The sequence below is a fragment of the Schistocerca cancellata genome, chromosome 6 (genome assembly GCF_023864275.1).
Source record: "Schistocerca cancellata isolate TAMUIC-IGC-003103 chromosome 6, iqSchCanc2.1, whole genome shotgun sequence".
NCBI lineage: Eukaryota > Metazoa > Arthropoda > Insecta > Orthoptera > Acrididae > Schistocerca > Schistocerca cancellata.
In genome coordinates this window covers 451,465,277-451,489,185 of record NC_064631.1, presented here as the reverse complement: position 1 = coordinate 451,489,185, position 23,909 = coordinate 451,465,277, and the positions used below count along the sequence as shown (strand labels likewise).

At 45.0% G+C, this 23,909-nt stretch overlaps 1 pseudogene; it reads left to right on the top strand.

The window, feature by feature from the left end:
- The first annotated feature begins 762 nt into the window (after positions 1-762).
- On the top strand, positions 763-905 carry LOC126090312 (U2 spliceosomal RNA; annotated as a pseudogene).
- Positions 906-23,909: the final 23,004 nt, after the last annotated feature.

Sequence of the window (23,909 nt, the reverse complement as noted above, 5' to 3'; positions counted from 1 at the left end):
CCGCCGCTGCCGCTACTGCTCGCCTAGACCGCTACTGCTCTGCTGGTCTGCTGGCTGGCTGGCTGGCTGGCTGGCTGGCACCTACAACACTAACGCTTCGATTAGTGCACGAAAACACAAAAGGAAGGGCGGTACTCGTAGCGAGGTACGCCGGAGATGTCAGTCTGCCCCTATATACAGGACTCAGGTAAGCACATAATTTGGGAACAAAACACATTTATATCTATTTACGAGTTGCATGTTACATCCTATCCAACAGAAACATGGGAAATAAATCGTGCAGTATATTTTACTAAACTAGTGCTCATTATATTAGCTGAAGACGACGTCTGAAGACAAATAAAAAGAAACAAAAAACTGACCAGTTACCTCCAATTTAGTTCAGCGCCACCAACCAAGTGTATTGTGTACCTCAATAGCTGACCAGCCAAGAAACCACACCTCACGATAGCCTTAAGCCATGAATTCCCCTTGCCTGACCGCTCATAACCACTCCTACCACTTATCATGGCACAATGCAGCGCGACTTGGACTTACTGCAGTTCCACCCTTGACATAGACTCCTCAGTTTAAAAAATCCGGAACAGGGATGTTGCTTTGTCAGTACACCACGAATTTCTCATGCGAAATGTAGATTCCTCCCTTTTATACGAGTTATTTTCGAAGGCAGAAGAAATAAGACCACACACGCGTTTTCACATCGCCAAAGTATTGTTACTTGTTGTGAAACTCCTGTACAGCACTGTGGCATAGGTATATTTCCTCTAAGTATTTTCTCATCAGGTAATAAAAATGTATCTTTCCTTACCAGCTTAATACCTGGTATGTCCTGCATCACAGGACTAGAATATTAAACTCATTTTTGGCTCATGACGGAGTACTCTGCCACAGGTTACCTCCCGATTTTCGAACTCTGTTAATGTCAAGAAATGTCTTACCACATACAAAGTCTCTCATGGTAACAGCACAGAGAGGTTGTAAATATCGCGTTTATACTATGTATCACTCTATAAAGTCGGTAATGTAGCTGATTTTGTTACTATGGCCATCCCTCCTTGTGTAGGTGGGAGATTGGAATTTCGTTAAAAGAACTCGCCACAAGGAAAAATGGATGATTACCGCTCCATGATACTCTCACCCTCGCTTCCAACCAACTGGCGGCAAGTCATTGATATAAAATTGAAAGGCTAATTAATTACATTGATCATGAGAGTTGCTTTGCACGGTGCGTAATTTTTTCCTTGAATTCGTTTTCACTCGCCAGGTAACCGTTACAGATACTTCCGTGATGTCTCTGGAGGCTTGCCACAGGCTAGGTAGTCACATCCTCTGATACCAAAATGGGTGGTAACTGTTGTGTGTTTATGTTCTACAATCATTTCTCCCTTGCCAATACCTTCTTGGTACTGGCACTACAACAACACTCCCAGATTGACAGTTTCAAACTCTGTCCGTCTGGAGCTGAATCGTGCATAAACCACATGTTTCTACTTAACGTTACGTTAAGTGGTGCTGACCTCTTCGAATGCAGGCGTCCAGAGAGATCTTGTGCTATTGGATAGGTGCCATGAGTGAGACTGCGGCAAAACAGTCTTCACTGAACAGCAGTTACGGACTCAGCTTGCTCTGTTTGTTCTTCAGACGTGGAATGTAGCGGGTATAGTACTCTCCTACTTCTGGTCAACTGGAAATTAAATCGGCGACAGTGTCCTATGAAGCGAGAATACTCTGTGACTCCCATCCACATAGGAAAGTTGTACAGTCGTAATCGTAAATTCTGCACTGTGATCGAAATATGTAGACGGTATAGACGCTAGTTGGTGTACATAGGTGTTTATGTCCAAGAATTAACCATGAACTTACATACAGCGCGGCCATCTACCTATTCAGAATCTAATATCCTGTATTTGCAAAGTAGTGGAGGTTGTCGTGTCACCGGCTGGCGTTGAAATTACGAAAAAACTGGTAAAATCACTAAAATTGATCGCACTATCAACTGTGCTGCTAATTACATTACATCGTCTTATTCGACGGTATCTTTTCCATCCCATTTGTCCACTGGTTCACTGCTGATTATCATGAAATGATTGACTGAAACCACTTGTTTGAGATGGAGAGAGTCTTGGTGGAAGAAACACCTTCTGGGAATGGCCATCACCGAAACAGTGATCATGTACATGGCTGCGGTAGGAGGAATCAGTGCTCTTAGTCTCTTCGAAAACCGAACACGAAGACGTATACTACCGCGTCATGTTGAAGATGAGCTTAAATGTAGCGGTCATCGCCTTCGGATAGCTGTTCGGAAAAACTGCATAATGCTGTGAACTCTTCCAGTTTCCATATGTTGCGATTTCTTCCACATTTTTTCTTGTCAATGAGAAACACCCCCTCTGTTTCTTTATTTTAACCACCCTGTGTGTTGTGGAAGCAGCACAGTCTACACCATGCGATGTCCAGCTTGCTTTGAGAGCCATACGTCGAAGTCATTGTAGAAAAACGAAATGTATGGCAGTATTCAGAGCTGTAGTCATACAATGCGTGTACGTGTTACAGCAGAAAATAATGCATAACACTACTTATGTAACAACGACACAAGAATCCTCTCCTTGTCATTGATAGTTGATATCGTCTTCTTCCAGTACAGGTAACAAAACATTATACAGAGCTGTGCAAGCAACTTCGATCACTGGGACATGTGCTCCAATGGACCACTACGTTTACATGTAATATGGTTGATGTCAACATGCACACAGTATTTGTTCCCCAATATATCGGAAGAGAGACGTGCAATAAAATATTATTGAGTTCTCTATTACGTGATATTAACAAAACTTTTATAGTTCGTAGTTTTACTCCATCGAATGCTACAAAATAAGAGACAGAGGCACACTGCTGTCAACGAAGACTCAGACACCATTACACGACCATATTTCTAGAGCAGTAATCATAGGAATACGATAAAGGAGATTAGGTCATGTACAGTGGGATATTTATAACCATTCATTCCATATCGATGAATTGTTGGTGTTATGCTTCTTAATTTACACACATCGAAAAAAGTTTTGCATCACCCTGGTTCCCAGAACTTCTGAAGATAGACGTTGACTGTGGATACCGTATCACAGACAGTCTCTTTGACTGTTCAGAGTATCACCAAACCTGCCCAAGCATGTAAACAACCATGCATGAGCAGCGCCTATTACGAGTAATTGGGGGGGGGGGGGGGGGTCCGACAGCCTATCAGTTTCAGTCATTCCACCAGGAAGGAGGTACATGGCTCGTGTTGTCTGTACTTCAACCATGCCTGGACGGTCAATACTACGGATCTATGGCGTCCGCATGGTTACTTTGTGCCAAGAAGGGCTCACAACAAGGGAAGTGTCCAGGCGTCTCGTAGTGAACCAAAGCCAGGTTTTTCGGACATGGAGGAGATACAGGGAGATCGGAACTGTCGATGACATGCCTCGCTCAGGCCGCCCTAGGGCTACTACTGCAGTGGGACTGTGGGTCGAAGGAACCCTGACATCTGCGCCACCATGCTGAACAATGCTTTCCGTGCAGCCACAGGACGTCGAATTACGACTCAGACTGTGCACAATAGGCTGCATGATGCCCAACTTCACTCCCGACGTCCATGGCGAGGTCCATCTACGGGACGTGTGTGGAAGCAACCCGGTCAGGCTGAACGCCTGAGACACACTGTCCATCGAGTGCAGCAAGGTGGAGGTTCCCTGACGTTTTGGGGTGGCATTATATGGAGCTGCCATACGCCGCTGGTGGTCATGGAAGGCTCCGTAACGGCTGTACGATACGTAAATGTCGTCCTCCGACAGATAGCGGAACTATATCGGCAGCATATGGGCGAGGCATTTGTGTTGATGGACGACAATTTGCGCCCGATCATGCACATCTTGTGAATGACTTCCTTCAGGATAACGACATCGCTCGATTGGAGTGGCCAGCATGTTCTCCAGACGTGAACCCTATCGAACATGTCTGGGATAGATTGAAAAGAGCTGTTTATGGAAGACGTGACCCATCAACCACTCTGAGGGTTCTACGCCGAATCACCGTTGAGGAGTGAGACAATGTGGACCAACAATGCCTTGATGAACTTGTGGATAGTATGCCTTGACGAATACCGTCATACATCAGTGCAAGACGACGTGCTACTGGGTATTAGAGGTACCAGTGTGTACACCACCTCTGTAGGTCTCGCTGTTTGGTGGTACAACATGCAATGTGTGGTTGTCATGGGCAATAAAAAGGGCGGAAATGATGTTTATGTTCATCTCTGTTCCAGTTTTCTGTACAGGTTCCGGAACTCTCGGAACCGAGGTAATGCAAAACTCTTTTTGATGTATTTGTGCAGTCCATGTGTACTCTGCATGGTTGTGATGGAACAGTGCTGTCAGAACATCATGATGGTATTTTGAGATAATTAGCAGGTGTCAATAACTTGGCGGGGGACATTTCTTACTTGTTGATATCAGGTGGATTCCAATGCTGTATATCGAAGACTGGAGAATAGGGAAGGTAATCGATACTCTAAATACTTGAGAGGTGAGCTCTATAACGTTCCTTCTAAGTTTTGTGGGAAAACATGTCACAACCTTTCACATATGTCTCACAAAGGATTGCAATGACAAAGTTAAGGGCTAATACAAAGATTTCTACAGATAGTCAGCAGCGTGAGTTCAGTCCTGAATAAATAAGAAACGACATTCTTCTTTGAGTTTCGTGTACCTACGAATGAACGTAGTTCTGTATTCATATCTTGCCCACCCTTTTTACGGTGCGTGGCGGAGGGTACTCTGTACCACTACTAGTCATTTCCTCGCAAATAGAACGAGGGAGATAAGAACTATATATATGCCTTCATATAAGCGCTAATTTCTCTTATCTTACTTTTGTGGTCCATATGCGAAATGTATGTTGGCAACAGTAGAGTCCTTCTGCAGTCAGCTACACATCTTGGTTCTCAACAGTGTTCCTTGAAAAGTATATCGCATTCCCTACAGGGATTCCCATGTGAGTTCACGAAGCATCTGCTGTATACTGAGGGAAACATGGGTTTGTAGATTCGTACTCGTTTGAGATACGGTGGTCAGTAGACAGGTATTTTATTATTGTTCATTGGTCCAGCTTTTTCGGGATATTTCGAAAACACATTTCAGAACGTTTTGGTTTCCATGAGGGATGAGGGGGAGCATATTATTCAATATCCTTGTATTTACCTCAGGGGCATTTAAGCACCCAAACCTTCTGAGAAGAGTAGGACAACTTGCAAGTCTGGAATCATTTAATAGCTGTCTGGCATGGCGAGTGGTGGATTGTCGACCAGGAATGGTACAGCCCTGACACGTTGGCAGAGGTTCGTGAGACGGTGGTGGTGGTGCCAGCTGTTCAAATGCGAGCGAGTGGCAGAGGCGTCATGGGGGTGGAGAGGAGAGCGAAACATCCTAATTCCCCCATAGGCCGACAGGTCTTAGCAGCATTAGTAAGGGAGCAGTATACCAAAATTCGAAGTGACTTACTTTTATTAGCATGACAAGGCAACAGAGAGACAGAATGCAGTTAGAGTTGGATATCTTCAGCTATTTGGCGATTGTTACCACTCATTTTAGTACTAGAGGAAGCAACTAGCTAGCCTATGGGAAGCCTCCAGAGACGTCACAGAGGCGTCTGTAGCGCTTACCTGGCGAGTGTAATCCGATTGCAGCAAAAAATTACTTATCACGGAAAGCGACTCCTATGATCAGGTGCCTCCCAACAGTTTTTATTCTTTGTCAGGTGTGCTCCATCTAGTGCAGTGGTTTAAAAGTGTTTGCTATTTGGAGTGTCATAAAACTGAGGCCAACTTTTAACTTGTTGCATGTGACGTCATGCACAAGTTAAAAGTTGGCCTCAGTATTATAACACTCCAGATGTGACATCAGTGTACTTTTGGAGCCCCATGTATCGCCAACTGCGTTTTCTATCTTTATGTGGACATTTCTTCTGTTCCACATGAACGTTCCCATTTAATGTATATTTTAACCCCTACAGTCAACCTTATTATGTTCTTACGTTCCCCTTTCTGTCGCCTTTTATATGTATCCGTTTCATCTCTTTATTAAATGTATCGCTCGGATGGAGAGCGGTGGATTATGCCGCTACCAGCCTTACTCCGCCCATATGAGGTAGGGGATTGAATTCGCAATAAAGGGGAAAAATATACCAGATGGGCATATTGTGGGTTGGAGTCCCACAACTTCCGAATCGGAAGATTTCTGCTGCCTGGGCTACCCTCAAGGTCCAAATCGAAGCTTTGGAAGCCCTCCCCCCTCCCTGTCAGTGTCTGCCGTCCACTGCCACCAGCCATCCGGTGCTCGCCACTGGAACCTCCACCACCGCCTAGTGTGTTCACCTACACCACCACCACCACCACCACCGCCCCCACTGCCACCACCCAGTGCTTGCTCGCCACCACCACAGCCGCTGCCGCCGCCACCGCCGTATACTCGCCTCCGCTGTCCAGTGCTCGCCACCACCACTGAAGCCGTCACTGCGCCGCTGCCGCTGCGAAGTACTCGGCACCACTGCCACCCTGTCCCCATCTCCAAGTTGCCCCTCTTCATTCTCTTTTCCTACTTCAGCAACACCTGTAGCTGGTAGACCGCACAGTCCAACATGAACACCCCCACCACCACCATCACACCACTCCCCTTCCCCTGTCCCTACCATTACCTCCTGGAGTGATTCTCCAGGCTCCACCTCCCCTCCTCACAGCCTTCTCCTCCTCTATGTCCTCCCCTCCCTTGTATTCCCACCTATATACTGCCCCTGCTCCTGCTACTCCCCTGCTGCCACTGATGCTCCTATGCCTACTCCCACCTCTACCACCCATCAGGATTACTATCACCTACTCCCTAGTTGCTCTTCTATGACTGCCGCTGCTTCCCCCACCTATGTCACCACCTATTGTGGGACAGTCACCACCACAGAGTACCTAACCTCATTTCAAAGTGCCTCTGCCTTACATGAGTGGCCTGCCTCCCACCACCTCCCACTCCAACCAGTCCCTGCCCCCTCCGCCCAGACAACCCCCACCAAAACACCCCCCAACCTTTTATGTTGATCTTACCTCCATCCTCTCCTCCAAGAAACCACAACCCACCCCTCTTCTTTCCAATCCCCCCATGGACACCACCCCTCCTCCCACATTCCCAGCCCCACCCTCATACATTTGTCCTTTCAAAGCCTGATCCTAAATTCCTCGATGCCCACACCCACACCCTTGAAATGCATAAGTGTACCCCAGTGCCCCCATAGCTCAGCTCATCCCCCACAAAGACTTTGTCCTTATCAAGCCCCCCTCTCCTATCTGCACTGACGTCCGGTAACTTCCGCATATCACCTTAGGCCCCCATGCTTCTCTCACAGCTTTCCTTACCTCCTCCTCTCCCTGTCAGTCCTAACAGACTAATTGTCGACACTCACTGCCATAATTACCAAAGTCAAAATGGTCCAAATGGTTCTCAGCACTATGGGACATAACAGCTGTGGTCATCAGTCCCCTAGAACTTATAACTACTTAAACCTAACTAACCTAAGGGAATCACACACATCCGTACCCGAGGCAGGATTAGTACCTGCGACTGTAGCGGTCGTGCGGTTCCAGACTGTAGCACCCAGAATCACTCGGCCACTCAGCTGCCCCACCAATAGTGGTAATGGGGGTGGATGTTTTGGTGGAATTGAATGCCCACCCACTCTATATATCTAAAACAAGTCCAGCTCTAACTTCCTCATGTGTGTGTTGACAGAGTCCGCTTCCTCTGTATATCACCTCCTCACCCAAGGTGCCCTGATTTTCAACCATTGCCACCTCATTGACGTGTCCTGTTTGCCTCCTCAATCCAACTGCTGCCAACACTGTCTCCTTTATACTGACCACCTCACCCAAAACTGCCAAACCCCAGCTGCCCCCACTGTAAATCTTCCCACTTCCTCAAACAGTGTCCCATCCTCACCTCTCCTGCTTCCTGCAGCACCTGCAATGAACTCCACCTCACTCCTCCAAATGCAACACAAAACCCCCTCCCACCAACTCCAAGCTAATCGTTCCCAATTGCCCCATAAGTCTGTCCATCCACCCCAACAATTCCCTCTGCCCACCCCCCACAGTTGAAAACACTATCTGGTTCCTGACATTCATCCTCCAGAATATCCACCCATTCCAATGCTCCCACACCGTCCAGCAGATTTTCCTTGCTGCCCACTCCATCTTCCATTTAATTCCTGTACCACATACCCCCTACAACCAGGTCCCATTCACCATCACCCACCAAGGCACCCTTGTTTACATCTGTCTCCTCCTCCCTCCACTCAGTTCTCCCCTTCCCCCCTGATGCATTAACAGTATCATCTCCATAGCTAAACATTCTTCCCTCCCTGCCACCAAGTATCTCTTCATACACACCCTGTCTCAGAATCATGTTGACTTCTTCATCATTAATGAAATCTCCTTATTACCTCACCATGTTGTCTGCACCTCTCCCTACCTCCTTCACTGCACCAAACATCCTCTTCCCTTAGAGCAAGGTAGGGTCCGGCCACCTTAAGCATATCCCTATCCAACCACAACCCCTGCTCAATGACCCAACCAAACATCTCATCCCACGGCTCTTTTCCCTCTGTCACCATCACCTGTGCCTATATCTCACCAACAACTCATCTCCCCAACGAATTCATCTCCCATGTTGACCGCTTCTTCTCCACCCATGTGATTGCTGCAGACTTTAACATCCACTGCCAGAACCCTGCCACCCTTCAGTGTTGGCATGAGTTCGTCACTCACTACCCTCCATGGTTACCCTCTAACAGCACATCAGTACCAAAAGTAGCTCCACTCCTGATGTCATCTTTGCTCCCCCCGAACTCCTTGGTCATATTGCCGCAGATGTCCTCGACTCCATTAGTAGTGATCACCTCCCAGTCCTTCTCACCATCTGAGGCCCATCGCCCACCTCCTGCTCCTCCCCTGCTGCTCCCCCAAAATTTGTCCAAGAGTAGTGCCGAGCCGACTGGGATGCCTAATAGGAATCCATTGTCTGCCTGGTTGAAAGCCACCCAGTTACCTTTCAACATCCTGCCGACATCACTCATACCTTGTCCATCCTCCAAAAGACCATTGTCGATGCTGTGGAGGCACACATTCCTACTGAACTTATCCACCCTCACCACCCTCGCTTCCTCCACAGGTGTCCTTCTCTGTGAATCCTGCATGATCTACCGCTTCTTCCTCCGCACCCGTGACCAGGATACATCCCTCAATCACTGGCAATTGATGCATCCACAACCTCTTAACAGCAAAGAAACGCTGCTATTGGTGCCAGACCTGTACACAACTGAACTCTGCCATCACTGTCAGCTCCTCCAAGTACTGGTCTGCATTTCACTGCCTTACTGGTAGCCATCCCACTTTGCATTACCCCCTTCTTCACAGTGACTACCTCTTCCATGACAACCTCAGTAAGGCTTACCATTTTGGTTCTCAGCTCTTGGAGGGGAGGCAAAGGATGGAAAGGGGGTAGAAGGGATGGGAGGGACCCACATGCCTGCTGGGGAAAACCGTACATCACCAGGGGTAGAGGTAATTAATAGATCAATTAATTAATTTGCATAATTAATTTGATATCAATTTGAGATCAAAAGTGTGCTAGAATACACTTTGCCCCACTACTGTCATTATGTCTGTCGTCAGAGGTGTTCCTGTTTGTCACTGTTGTGTGGTGCCAGGAATGGTCACTGGCACCTGAACTGGGTCCAGGACTGCGTTGCCTAGCAGTATGGCTTTAGTGAGTTACTTTTTGTTTTGGCCTGTTTCTTCTTTTGTTTATGGCCATGGTGCAAAGGTGAGACATTCATAGGCACCTTAAGGTGAAGTTTGTAGAACAGGAGAAACCTGTGGACTTATAACAGTTTAGAGGCAATTGTAAGAAATACTATTTACGTACATTGATGTGCCAGTACTGTAACTTAGCAGATCAGAAATTACCATGTATGCAGGCAGTGCCAGCTATCAGTAACATATGCTGAAGGTGATGCCACAAAGCACATCAGTGTTCTGAGTCATGTTGGCTATGATTGACTGCAACGATTAGTTTAATCTGTTTCTTGTATTCCTGTTTGTGTGTGATGGTTAACATCCTTCATTTATATTGTGTTGCCAGATAGAGGTTACACAAATGCCAGAAACACCAGCGATGGCAGTGCATAACAGGACTTTTGGCGACACGCCGCCTACAAGAGGGATGATGAAGCATTACAAAGAGAGGCAGACACTTTGGAAGCCGTTAATGGGCATTTAAAGCCGAGTCGCAGAAGCAAAAGCTTTAGTTGATACTCCTCTCCGTCCTGTGGATCCTGTTGCAGATAAACTACTAACAGTTTATTTGCGTAAATCGATATACGATGTGTCAGAGTTTATTAGTGACTATGAATCTGCAACTAAGTTGGATGATTTGTCAGATGGAACTCAAGTTTACAAGGATATGTCGCGATTGGTTGATGACACCATAACCTAAGTGATGTAAAGCGAGGGATTAAATACGCCACAGACTTTTGAACAGCTTATAAAGAGGCTTTATCGGAGTTACTGAAAACAAAATAGAGCGACTTATTTCAGGGAACAGCTTAATGTCTCAGAGAAGGAACGAGTCGGAGGAGGCGTTCTTCAACAGAATTAGAAAAATCAATGCAGAGATCTACGAGTTGATGCAGAACTTGGAAGCAGACGGAATTAATCTCGAAGAGGCAGAGAACAGGGCGTTGGATATACACTCCTGGAAATTGAAATAAGAACACCGTGAATTCATTGTCCCAGGAAGAGGAAACTTTATTGACACATTCCTGGGGTCAGATACATTACATGATCACACTGACAGAACCACAGGCACATAGACACAGGCAACAGAGCATGCACAATGTCGGCACTAGTACAGTGTATATCCACCTTTCGCAGCAATGCAGGCTGCTATTCTCCCATGGAGACGATCGTAGAGATGCTGGATGTAGTCCTGTAGAACGGCTTGCCATGCCATTTCCACCTGGCGCCTTAGTTGGACCAGCGTTTGTGCTGGACGTGCAGACCGCGTGAGACGACGCTTCATCCAGTCCCAAACATGCTCAATGGGGGACAGATCTGGAGATCTTGCTGGCCAGGGTAGTTGACTTACACCTTCTAGAGCACGTTGGGTGGCACGGGATACATGCGGACGTGCATTGTCCTGTTGGAACAGCAAGTTCCCTTGCCGGTCTAGGAATGGTAGAACGATGGGTTCGATGACGGTTTGGATGTACCGTGCACTATTCAGTGTCCCCTCGACGATCACCAGAGGTGTACGGCCAGTGTAGGAGATCGCTCCCCACACCATGATGCCGGGTGTTGGCCCTGTGTGCCTCGGTCGTATGCAGTCCTGATTGTGGCGCTCACCTGCACGGCGCCAAACACGCATACGACCATCATTGGCACCAAGGCAGAAGCGACTCTCATCGCTGAAGACGACACGTCTCCATTCGTCCCTCCATTCACGCCTGTCGCGACACCACTGGAGGCGGGCTGCACGATGTTGGGGCGTGAGCGGAAGACGGCCTAACGGTGTGCGGGACCGTAGCCCAGCTTCATGGAGACGGTTGCGAATGGTCCTCGCCGATACCCCAGGAGCAACAGTGTCCCTAATTTGCTGGCAAGTGGCGGTGCGGTCCCCTACGGCAATGCGTAGGATCCTACGATCTTGGCGTGCATCCGTGCGTCGCTGCGGTCCGGTCCCAGGTCGACGGGCACGTGCACCTTCCGCCGACCACTGGCGACAACATCGATGTACTGTGGAGACCTCACGCCCCACGTGTTGAGCAATTCGGAGGTACGTCCACCCGGCGTCCCGCATGCCCACTACACGCCCTCGCTCAAAGTCCGTCAACTGCACATACGGTTCACGTCCACGCTGTCGCGGCATGCTACCAGTGTTAAAGACTGCGATGGAGCTCCGTATGCCACGGCAAACTGGCTGACACTGACGGCGGCGGTGCACAAATGCTGCGCAGCTAGCGCCATTCGACGGCCAACACCGCGGTTCCTGGTGTGTCCGCTGTGCCGTGCGTGTGATCATTGCTTGTACAGCCCTCTCGCAGTGTCCGGAGCAAGTATGGTGGGTCTGACACACCGGTGTCAATGTGTTCTTTTTTCCATTTCCAGGAGTGTATTTTAAGGGGATATGTCAAGCGGATGTGCCAAGGAGAGTAAGAGTGGAAGATCCAAAGGTTTTAGCTGCTACTATTATGGATGCTACGAAACTCGAAAAGATCGCCATAGCAACCGGAGGGCAGGTTAAACGGAATGTGTTTTCCTGAAAGGTGAAATTCTATAGGTGTAGTGTAGACGCACAGGCCATGTTACGAAAAATGCTGTATACACCAATGCTATGAATGTGGCGTAGTGGAGCATAGGGCACGCGATTGTCAGAATATGAAGCAAAGTAATCAACGTCACGATAAGGGGTTGTTAAATACCAACATAAGTTACTCAATTACCGAAAAGGTGGGCGTGGTGAACGGAACAGAATATAAATTTTTAGTGGAAACAGGACCTTATGTGTCGATAGTTGGCCCGGAATTTCTAGATAGTAAGAGATTAAAATCTCCACGATGTAGGTTATATGAAGTATGGAAAATGAAACGCATCATTTGTGTCAACATCGCTCAGTGTCACGTTGGAGGAAAGAACTGTTGGGAGGATATAGAAGCGTTGCCACATATCAGATACTGAGCGATCTTAAGACTAGGTTTTCTGGATGATCAACAAGCAAAAATTGATCTTTCACAGTAAACTATTAATTCAGTTGGACTTTGTTTCTAATAGGGAATGGCTCTATCCTCTACCTGTGGACATGCGGACTCTGCGTGGCGTCGAAGGTGTCGTCAGCTGCAGGTGCCTAGGAATGGGTCAACGGCTTTCTGTGTACATGTATTTGTTTAAAACGCTCAAAAAAAGTGTGCATGTGGCACTGCGGGTGTTGTCAAACTAGACTATCTTGGAGGGACGCTTTGCAGTTTTATTCATGGGGGTCATTGTCGTACCCCCCCCCCCCCACACTCTCACCTCTCCCCCCCCCCCCCCACTTTGATCAAGCCATAGGTGGGTGTGAAACAAGTCGCCTGAAAACGTTAACAGCCTTCGCTGCTTCGGATCACTTTAAAATCTGGTCGAATACTTTTGAAAGGCCCCTATTGGTTCTACCCTGCATTTCAGAGCAGAACGTCCACAGTGCACCACAAAAGGGTCGCATCACGTTCAATAGAGTTGCAGTCCACGATGTTCTTAGAGAATTGTTGAGACATATGGAGGGTATCAGGAGTGCCGAAGATGGTCAAGTGTGTCACATCACTGTGCAAACTGTCGTTTTACACAGCGAAATGTGTGAAAATGAACGCCCCACGTGAAGGGGTGGTTTCATTGACGCCCTTTATACGACCTACTGATGCCATTTCATGTCTATTCTGAGCAGCACTGTGTCTGAAAAGTTTTCCTCGGTCCACCGTTAAAAAACAGCGTGATTTCAGTGCTAGGCTACGCGGTTGTGACTTCCATTGCAGAGGCGTCAAGAGAAGGTGTGAGGCGTAAGTTGGGGGGAGGGGAGGGGGTGGCGACCTTCCCATCGACTGACACGTTCAGTGTGACGTTAGAGAGAATTTGGTGAAACTTGTTATCAGTGTGACATCATTAACCTACCTTACACGTCACATGAACTTCCGAGCTCTGGCGTTTTTATCGCATGTGCCGCCACCTTGCTGTCTGAAGCGTCACATAGCCCCAGGGTGACGTCGTGGGGCGCCATGCTTTTGAACAATTGCAGAGGAACGTTGAAAGCACCTTTGAGACCAATTTAAATCTTCTCTGCGTCACAGCGTGGGAAAATTACGAAGTTTCAAATTAGTATATCTTTAATTTTTTGTGATAAAGAAGAAAAGACTTAGGTTAAGAGAAATATTTCAATGAAATTCTTCAACTAACCTGTATGTTATTCTCAAAAGAGAAACACCTTATAGCAGTGATCTTCGAACTTCGTTGCTCAAGAACGAATACAGACATTGGGAGGACGCACTTCAGGCCGCGTATGTAGCATTCTTATTATTTGTTGGAAACGTACATAAATTATGTTATCAGCCCCCAATAGACTAGCTGTAATAAGAAAGCGATAAGTTGATCAACGGCCCAAAAATAGTGATCGTTAAAAGCCGGCACCTTTCGGAACACTAAGTGTCAACTGTTCTCTGTTTCATACTGCTGCCATCCACAGCGACCCCAAAGTTACTGTAGTGCAATTGACTAACGAAGTGTTGTTGCGTTCTCTGTGTAAGCGTATTACTAATTTGTTAATGACGGTAATTGTATTTATACTTCAATGCGTTATGCAACATGAGACACGAACACAAACGTTTATTTGTCATTTTCGTTCCTCTCATTGCGTTGTATTAAGACGACTTTAATTTCATTTGATATTCCGTGTTACAGATATACAACGCATTTGAAGATGATCGTCTCTGTATTATTAATTTATGGATCCATGTTACTGGCATGTCAAAATTTACGCAATAGCAGCTGATCTGTACGAGTCGGGCACGCCCAATGGTTGGCAGCACTGGAAGACAACAGTAAATATTTCCCCTCTCACATCCTCTAACTCTCTGCCTCTGAGGTTAGCGGACGAATTCACCAACGCCAATTAGAACTGATCACATCTTAAAATATTGCTGCGTCTGAAGAATTATTGTTTCCTATTGATCAGGGAAACTACACACTTACGAATGTAACGTGGCCGAGCGGTTCTAGGCGCTTCAGTCTGGAACCGTGTTTCTGCTGCGGTCGCAGGTTCGAATCCTGCGTCGGGCAAGAATGTATGTGATGTCCTTAGGTTATATAGGTTTAATTAGTTCTACGTCTAGGGGATTGATGACCTCAGATGAGTCCCATAGTGCTTAGAGCCATTTGAACCAATTTTGAACGAATGTAACGGGACGAAACTATAGGAGAACTAGGAGCAGAAGTCAGAGCCCAGATCTCCAACGAGGCCGCAGTCGTACAACAGATACTGGTCATTGAACTGCACGGTCGGCTCCCATGTCGTCGGACCATGAGCTGCGAATTCAGGCCACAAGCCACGGACATCGGCAGCAGATGGCCGTCGGTCCTGCTTGATCAGCAATTCTGAGCAACAGCAAGACTTCCGTGACAGAGTCCTGGGTATCAATGACCTGAGACCAGTCTTCGAGAAGCCTCTCCTGCTCGATTGACTTCAATTTTCGCTTCGTCGACTATTACGCCAGACCCCGGTCGTTGCCCTGTTCCAGGTGGTTCGCAGTGGCCACAAATCCAGCCCTTCCGCGAGTTCAGATCTAAGAACCAGCATTTAAACGGTGGCCCAGTCTATTGCGTCACGTTTGGGCATGGCAGGGCAAAACCGGCGCCAGCTGTGTTTGAGCTGGAAATCCCCGCTGTGATCTCTGCTGTCACCGCACAGCGAAGGAGGGACATCTGCATGTCTGCCCTGCCCGGGCAGGCAACACCGCACCATCCTCCCGCCCCTGCTCCTCACTGTCGGTCCAGACTTTGTCTCCAGGCAACGACGTGACCTTCCGCATAGACCTGGTGGCTGCCCGTGACCGCAGAGCGCCCGCATCCTGCCGTCTCAGCTCATCTCGTATACCGGAGTCCCAAGCACAGGGCTCTGTCTCCCGAGCAGTGCGTGCATCCCGACCACCACACGTCAACGTCTGCAGCTACGATGCTGGAATGTTCGAGGGAACTTCGGATCGCGCCAGAGAATGGAGCACAACCAGAAGAATGCCTGAACTGCATGAATTAGTAAAGAGCTGATAAAGAGTTATTGTACCTTCACCAGGACCCGCCTCTGCTGCTGTCCATATCCCCCATCTTCTACAGAGAAGCTGGCACGCATACAAGCAGCCTACATCTCTCACCTTTAGACTAAGCTCTTAACCTTGCCTGATCGGATTCGACTGTTAGTTGCTAGATATACATCGTCATGAAATACGATTGAGAATCACGGGCCGCACGAAAATTTGATTCGGGACGCATGACGCCCGCGGGCCGCAGTTTGACTACCACCGCCTTAAAGATTCTTAAGTAATATAACATGAACTGAAATTCTGCACAAAGGTTCTCAAGTAATATAACGTGAACTAAAATTCTGCACAAAGGTAACGGAATTACATGTTTTCAAGAGACGTTTTCACCAATAAAATAAACCATTTATAATGCTGGACAAGTTGATGAGTTTTGTCTATAACGGAACGGATTCAGAAGATGTTATCCGATCCTATAAAACAGTTTAAATTTTACAAAATGTGAGCCATGTGTGCGTCTTTATCTCGGCAAGGGCAAGGATACCATTTCGCGTTATAAATCACTCCAGTTTCTGTACACTGGATTATTGAAAAATACTGCGTAGATACTTGGAACTCACAACAAAAAAGCTGAAGCTCACCCATTAAAAACAATGGAAAGTAATTTTATAGATCTCATCCTGAATCTCCTTCATTGCAACAAACCGAAAGACAGTCAGCCGAGAGCAGACCCAGAAACAGAGAGAATGTCGAATTCCCGTTTGACCTATATGGATGGCCTCATGGGTAGACTCCTGTGAACGTTTCCTATTGAATGAGGCTCCAAACAGCACATCAAAGATATAAGCACACTTCAGTATAGGCAGGAAGAGATAGCTCAAAGAGCTTGGTTTGAATAATTGGAGCTCACCGTAGTATTGTTGTTGTTGTTGTGGTCTTCAGTTCTGAGACTGTATTGATGCAGCACTCCATGCTACTCTATCCTGTGCAAGCTTCTTCATCTCCCAGTACTTACTGCAACCTACATCCTTCTGAATCTGCTTAGTGTATTCATCTCTTGGTCTCCCTCTACGATTTTTACCCTCCACGCTGCCCTCCAATGCTAAATTTGTGATCCATTGATGCCTCAGAACATGTCCTACCAACCGGTCCCTTCTTCTTGTCAAGTTGTGCCACAAAATCCTCTTCTCCCCAATTCTATTCAATACCTCCTCATTAGTAATGTAATCTACCCATCTAATCTTCAGCATTCTTCTGTAGCACCACATTTCGAAAGCTTCTATTCTCTTCTTGTCCAAACTATTTATCGTCAATGTTTCTCTTCCATACATGGCTACACACCATACAAATAATTTCAGAAACGACTTCCTGACACCTAAATCTATACTTGATGTTAACAAATTTCTCTTCTTCAGAAAAGCTTTCCTTGCCATTGCCAGTCTACATTTTATATCCTCTCTACTTCGACCATCATTAGTTATTTTGCTACCCAAATAGCAAAACTCCTTTACTGTTTTAAGTATCTCGTTTCCTAATCTAATTACCTCAGCATCACCCAACTTAATTCGACTACATTTCATTATCCCTGTTTTGCTTTTGTTGGTGTTCATCTTATATCCTCCTTTCAGGACACTGTCCATTCCGTTCAACTGCTCTTCCAAGTCCTTTGCTGTCTCTGACAGAATTACAATGTCATCGGTGAACCTCAAAGTTTTTATTTCTTCTCCATGGATTTTAATACCTACTCCGAATTTTTCTTTTGTTTCCTTCACTGCTTGCTCAATATACAGATTGAATAACATTGGGGAGAGGCTACAACCCTGCCTCACTCCCTTCCCAACCACTGCTTCCCTTTCATACCCCTCGACTCTTATAAGTGCCATCTGGTTTCTATACAAATTGTAAATATCCTTTCGCTCCCTGTATTTTACCCCTGCCACCTTTAGAATTCCAGTCAACAATGTCACTGTCACATTCATTGCTATGGATATGTGATCTTTGTTTGTAATTACTACTACTCTGCCAACGGTTGTCATCCGGGTGGTGTCTGTTTTGGTCACGATTTGCGTTGTAAGAATAGCCTTGTCATGTCCAGTTATTATTTCTCTCATCGCGGAATTGTGATGGATGTGACCTGTAATTGTTGTGCTCCTGTTTTCGCGTTCCGCGATTGTCAGTGTCAATTTCCAATCCATGTAACAGTCCCTGAAAAGCTTCAATGTCGTCTTTACAACGTCCTGACAAAATAATACGTCGTAAATGTTCAGGCAATTTGATTAAGCAAATGCGGATGAGTTCTGAGGGGCTGTATGGGTTTGACAGGTACTGATTCTTGTGCAAAATGTCTTCAAAATATTTCACAAGACTGGAAAATTCAGATTGTTCGAAATTTTTCATCATTATGATGCTATGTTTTACTCGGTCTTGTGTAGCTTGAGACCAATATGCTGAGAGGAAGGCATGATAAAATTCTCCTTCACTGTGGCAATCGTGAATGACTGATTGCATTCATACAGCTGGTTCATTCTCTAAGTAGCCACACATAAATTGTAATCTGTGCTCTAATGACCAGTTGGAAGGAAAGCAATGAGAGAATTGATGAAGCCACACTTGTGGATGAATGTCGTTGCCGGAATTCTTAAATGTTTTCAATTTACTTGTAATAATAAACAGCTTATAGTCAAAATCATCATGTCGGCGAGTCGCATGTCGGTCATTGTTACGTCCTTTCGGCGCTTCCATCTCAAAATTCGGTGTACCTTGCCAATTTCTTTCATAAGTTCCGAAGTGCCCTGTGTTATTATTTTGTGGCTGTTCTGTATTTCTATGTTCCTCTTCCCGTATTGGAGCGTGAATGTCCTCCGAAATATGTGATTCTTGTATTACCTGTGTCAACTGATCTTGTGCTTCCCAGATTTCTCTTTGGTGTTGCGTATTAATTTGATTCTGATTTTGTTTGAATTTCCTAATTTGTTTGTACTCTTCTGTATCATTAAAGACTACCAGTGTTGTGTCATTCAGATTATCATCTACCTTCGTAGATAAATTATTTAGGTGATCCGAAAGTTCGACTCCTTTCTCTGATAATGAACTAATTTCCTCCATGTGTCTTTCTGAACCAATTTTCAGAGTCCTACTGTGTTCTTTAAGTTTTCCTGAGTTTTTGCAAGTAGCGTAACCAAATCGGTAGATGCAACTGAGTCAATTTTAGCCCACAAGGTCTCGTGATTTTCATGAACAATGGTTTGCTGTTCCTTTATGGCTGCTTCGTGATTCTGTGATGCATTTTCATGACGCAAAAAAATAGGTTGGAAATGCTCACAAATTTGTCTTTTTACGTCATTACAGACTTTCTGACATTTCGATTCGATTTTAAGTAACTCAGCTGTTAAACCTTCACGTGTTTGTTCAAGCGTGGTGTCTAACTTTTGAAGCTGTTGCTGTGTCTGTCTCCATTGTGTCTAACTTTTGAAGATTTTGTCCCATTTGTTTTTGATTTTGTTCAAGTGTTGTGTCTAACTTTTGATGTCTTTGTCCCATTTGTCGCATTAACTGTAATAACAATGCACTGGTGTCTCAAACATGTTCCTCAGAGCTATTCGGCAGTGCATTTGAACCGGCAATATTCTCATTTTGAAAAGCATAAAATGTGTCTTGACTTATTTGAGAAAACGGTGAGGACGCAAAACCTGAATCTACAGTATTTGCATGATTGTGTCCTGTCATTTCGGATTCCTGAGGCGAGCTGTTGCCGACCAATCGATCGATAATGCTTCCCTGTTCACTAATTGTTTCACTGTCTACACCATTAATTACAGCCCACTCTATTTCCCTATGCACAATTACCAAATTGCTACTTTGAACAGTAGTTAATTCATTACTCGGTGGCGCTAACACACTGCTTTCGTCTTCACTGTCATTTCTCAGTTTACTTTGGAGGCTAGTATTACGTTTTTCACACGCCATTATTGTCACAATATTTCGCATGATAACACAGAAAAGCACAATTTGAAGAGCAAAATAAGAAAACACATTAACACAGCATTGAAAATAATATCTCGTTAATTGCAAGCGCAGCTGCGAAATACTTGGTGCAAATCTACATACATGCCACAACTGTTTTACTGTGCAACAATGAAAAACTACAACTACAAAGGAAATTCTCTGTATAATTACATGCTAGCAATAAACAAAATCTACACTAATTACACAAACTACAAGAAAAAATCAGAAGATTCCAGTGAGGTATGCTGGCAGGGTCGCCATATGAAACGTCTCCTTAGAAAAATTTATTAATGATTGTGCTGGAATACCCCTTACGTTATTTGATTTTCAAACAGCTGAGCACAACTGAACATACTCAGACATTTGTCTCTTTACTTATTCTGATCATCACTAAACTGACACACAATATTTTTGGCGCAACGCAATCTGACTTTCAAAAATCCCTACAAATGAATGGCCCTGACTAACAATAACGTATACCTTTCATGAATCACTTACCTCACAAAAATCTTCATTGCTTGAACTACTGTGATACAGCGAATGCCAATACTGCCAGCTAAATAAAAGATTCTAACTACTGATAGGCATAGTTAGCAAATGAAAGATTTTGATAGAGAACAAACAATGTATTTACCTTAATAGTGTTCATAAGTCATTATATATATACATAAAATTTACTGTCTCTGATGGCCACATGTCCAGATCATCTGCTCTCAAAACTCCGACATCTCTCTCCCCACATCCACCACTGCTGGCAGCTCACCTCCAACTGCGCAACGCTACGCGCTGTTAACAGCCAACTGCCCAACACTACAATAGCGACTATTTCAACAATGCCCACCAGCCACAGACTGCACACAGCACAGCCAGTGATTTTCATACAGAGCACTAGGTGACGTTAATAACATAAAAACCTAAAAATGAAAATATTGGGTGTTTATGGAAAATGTTCAAGGCAATCGTAAAATGCGTTTTAGACATGTACGTGCTGAGTACAACTGTGAGGGACGGGAAAAACCCGCCGTGGTTCGACAACAAAGTTAGGAAACTACGGTGAAAGCAAAGAGAGTGCACTGCAAATTTAAACGCAGCCAAAACCTCTCAGACAAACAGAAGCTGAACGATGTCAAAGTTAGCGTAAGGAGGGCTATGCGTGAAGCGTTCAGTGAATTTGAAAGTAATATTCTATGTTCCGACTTGATAGAAAATCCTAGGAAGTTCTAGTCTTATGTTAAATCAGCAAATGGATCGAAACAACATATCCAGACACTCTGGGATGATAATGGCATTGAAACAGAGGATGACACGTGTAAAGCTGAAATACTAAACAACTTTTTCCAAAGCTGTTTCACGGAGGAAGACCGCACTGCTGTTCCTTCTCGAAATCCTCGCACAAACGAAATATGGCTGACATCGAAATAAGTGTCCAAGGAATAGAAAAGCAACTGAAATCACTCAACAGAGGAAAGTCCACTGGATCTAACGGGATACCAATTCGATTTTACACAGAGTACGCGAAAGAACTTACCCCCCTTCTAACAGCCATGTACCGCAAGTTTCTAGAGGAACAGAAGGATCCAAATGATTGGAAAAGAGAACAGGTAGTTCCAGTTTTCAAGAAGGGTCGTCGAGCAGATGCGCAAAACTATAGGCCTATATCTCTGACATCTATCTGTTGTAGAATTTTAGAACATGTTTTTTGCTCGCATATCATGTTGTAACCTCCCCCTCACTTATCGACCTTAATGACAGCGAAAAATTAAACCGCATGTACCTAATGGAAATTTGGGAAAAGCAATCGTCACCGAAGTTAATCTGTCGGTAAAGAGGGAGGAAAGGGTTACATCTAAATGAAAGGAAAAATGCTAATGAAACTGGTGGAAATTAATTTTGAAAAGGGGTAAAGTTAATAAAGGAAGTAAATGTGCGGCCGTTACGTTAACAATCAACTAGCGGTAATTAGATATTTGAGATTTGGGGGAAATTACAGTCGCCAGTCCTAAGGACAATTACTATAGTAACTGAAAAAGAAAGGTTATTACACATATAATTAGCACTAGAAGCGTGGCAACTGAAGGTTGACACGTGTAGTGTGAAAACTGAAAGTTTGTCAGAAGTAATAAATTTCGCTACACTCTGACTTAATTTAGGAAAGGAATTAATAAAACCGGAAAATTGAAAGTTAATTTAGAGATTGAAATTAATAGTCAGCTTTGTTTCTGAAGCACTACGAAATTCAATAAAATAAGGTTAGTCTTGGGCTACCTCAACAATCATTTCAAAAGCTACTTGAATCTACGCAATTTAGAAATAAGAGATTTAACTTTGAACTTGAATTTAATGAATCTGAACAATTAACAATAGTAAAATTTAGTACGTACCAAGCTGAAATGCAGTCACAGGTAAGCTAAAATACGGTAAGAAAACTTGCGCTCTTAATTTGTGCTTGTGTAATCTAAATATTGTAGCCAGCTATGAATACCTTAACTGAACTTTGAAATTAAAGCAGTGAAATCGAATGATATTACTTTAATGCTGGCGTTTGAATTTCAACGACACTCGGGTTCATTCCGGAAAAGGAAGGGACCCTGCTTGGTAATGCAATTGGGACAATGAGCAACAAAGGTTCATGCTAAATTGCTGTATTTTAGTGATGCAAATGGTACAGTTTGAAAAGCTGAGGTCTGCCATACAGTTCTAAAACTTTACGTGCTTCCAGTCTTCCTTGTTGGTTGATTGAAGGTTTGAAGCCGTCGATCGAGGAGGTGGCGACAGTCACTCATTGTCGGCCGTCGCTGTTGCAGAAGCTGGATGTTGGCGCGCCTTCTTCTCGACACGGTCACCAGGCGAAACGGGCTCTTGATGTGCGCCAGATAATGCTTCCCGTCCGCGACACCATGTCAGAAACTATCATCGCGAGTCGAGCGCAATTACATGCTGCCAAACCCCGAAAGCGCGCAACTCGCGGGAGCGTCACACAACACACCTGCTCCACTGCACTACCCCCGCCAGACTCCCTATGCCCTGCCCGCGCTCCACGCGGCAGAGTTAACACTACCAAAGATCCTACACACTTTGATTCTTCACACGACCTATCGATGTAATCGTTCGATAGCAGTTTTCCCTAGGCAAGACCCAGCGTAAAAATACAAATAATATTTACGAAACAAACCAATTATACATCGACATAAACGCATAAATATATATATACAAATAGTAAAACAATTACAATATACGAAGACACAGAAATGTTATATATTCAGGTAACAAAAATAAGGAAAACAAATTTATAGTACAATAAATGGAAATAGGAGGACATGCATTTCCGGCGTTACAATGTCATTTCTGGAAACAAAGAATCTACTCTGTAGGAATCAACATGGATTCCGGAAACAGCGATCGTGTGAGAGTCAACTCGCTTTAATTGTTCATGAGACCCAGAAAATATTAAATACAGGCCCCCAGGTAGATGCCATTTTCCTTGACTTCTGGAAGGCGTTCGATACAGTTCCGCACTGTCGCCTGATAAACAAAGTAAGAGCCTACGGAATATCAGACCAGCTGTGTGGCTGGATTGAAGAGTTTTTAGCAAACACAACACAGCATGTTGTACTCAATGGAGAGACGTCTATAGACGTTAAAGTAACCTCTGGCGTGCCACAAGGGAGTGTTATAGGACCATTGCTTTTCACAATATATATAAATGACCTAGTAGATAGTGTCGGAAGTTCCATGCGGCTTTTCGCGGATGATGCTGTAGTATACAGAGAAGTTGCTGCATTAGAAAATTGCAGCGAACTGCAGGAATATCTGCAGCGGATAGGCACTTGGTGCAGGGAGTGGCAACTGACCGTTAACATAGACAAATGTAATGTATTGCGAATACATAGAAAGAAGGGTCCTTTATTGTATGATTATATGATAGCGGAACAAACACTGGTAGCACTTACTTCTGTAAAATATCAGGGAGTATGCGCATAGAACGATTTGAAGTG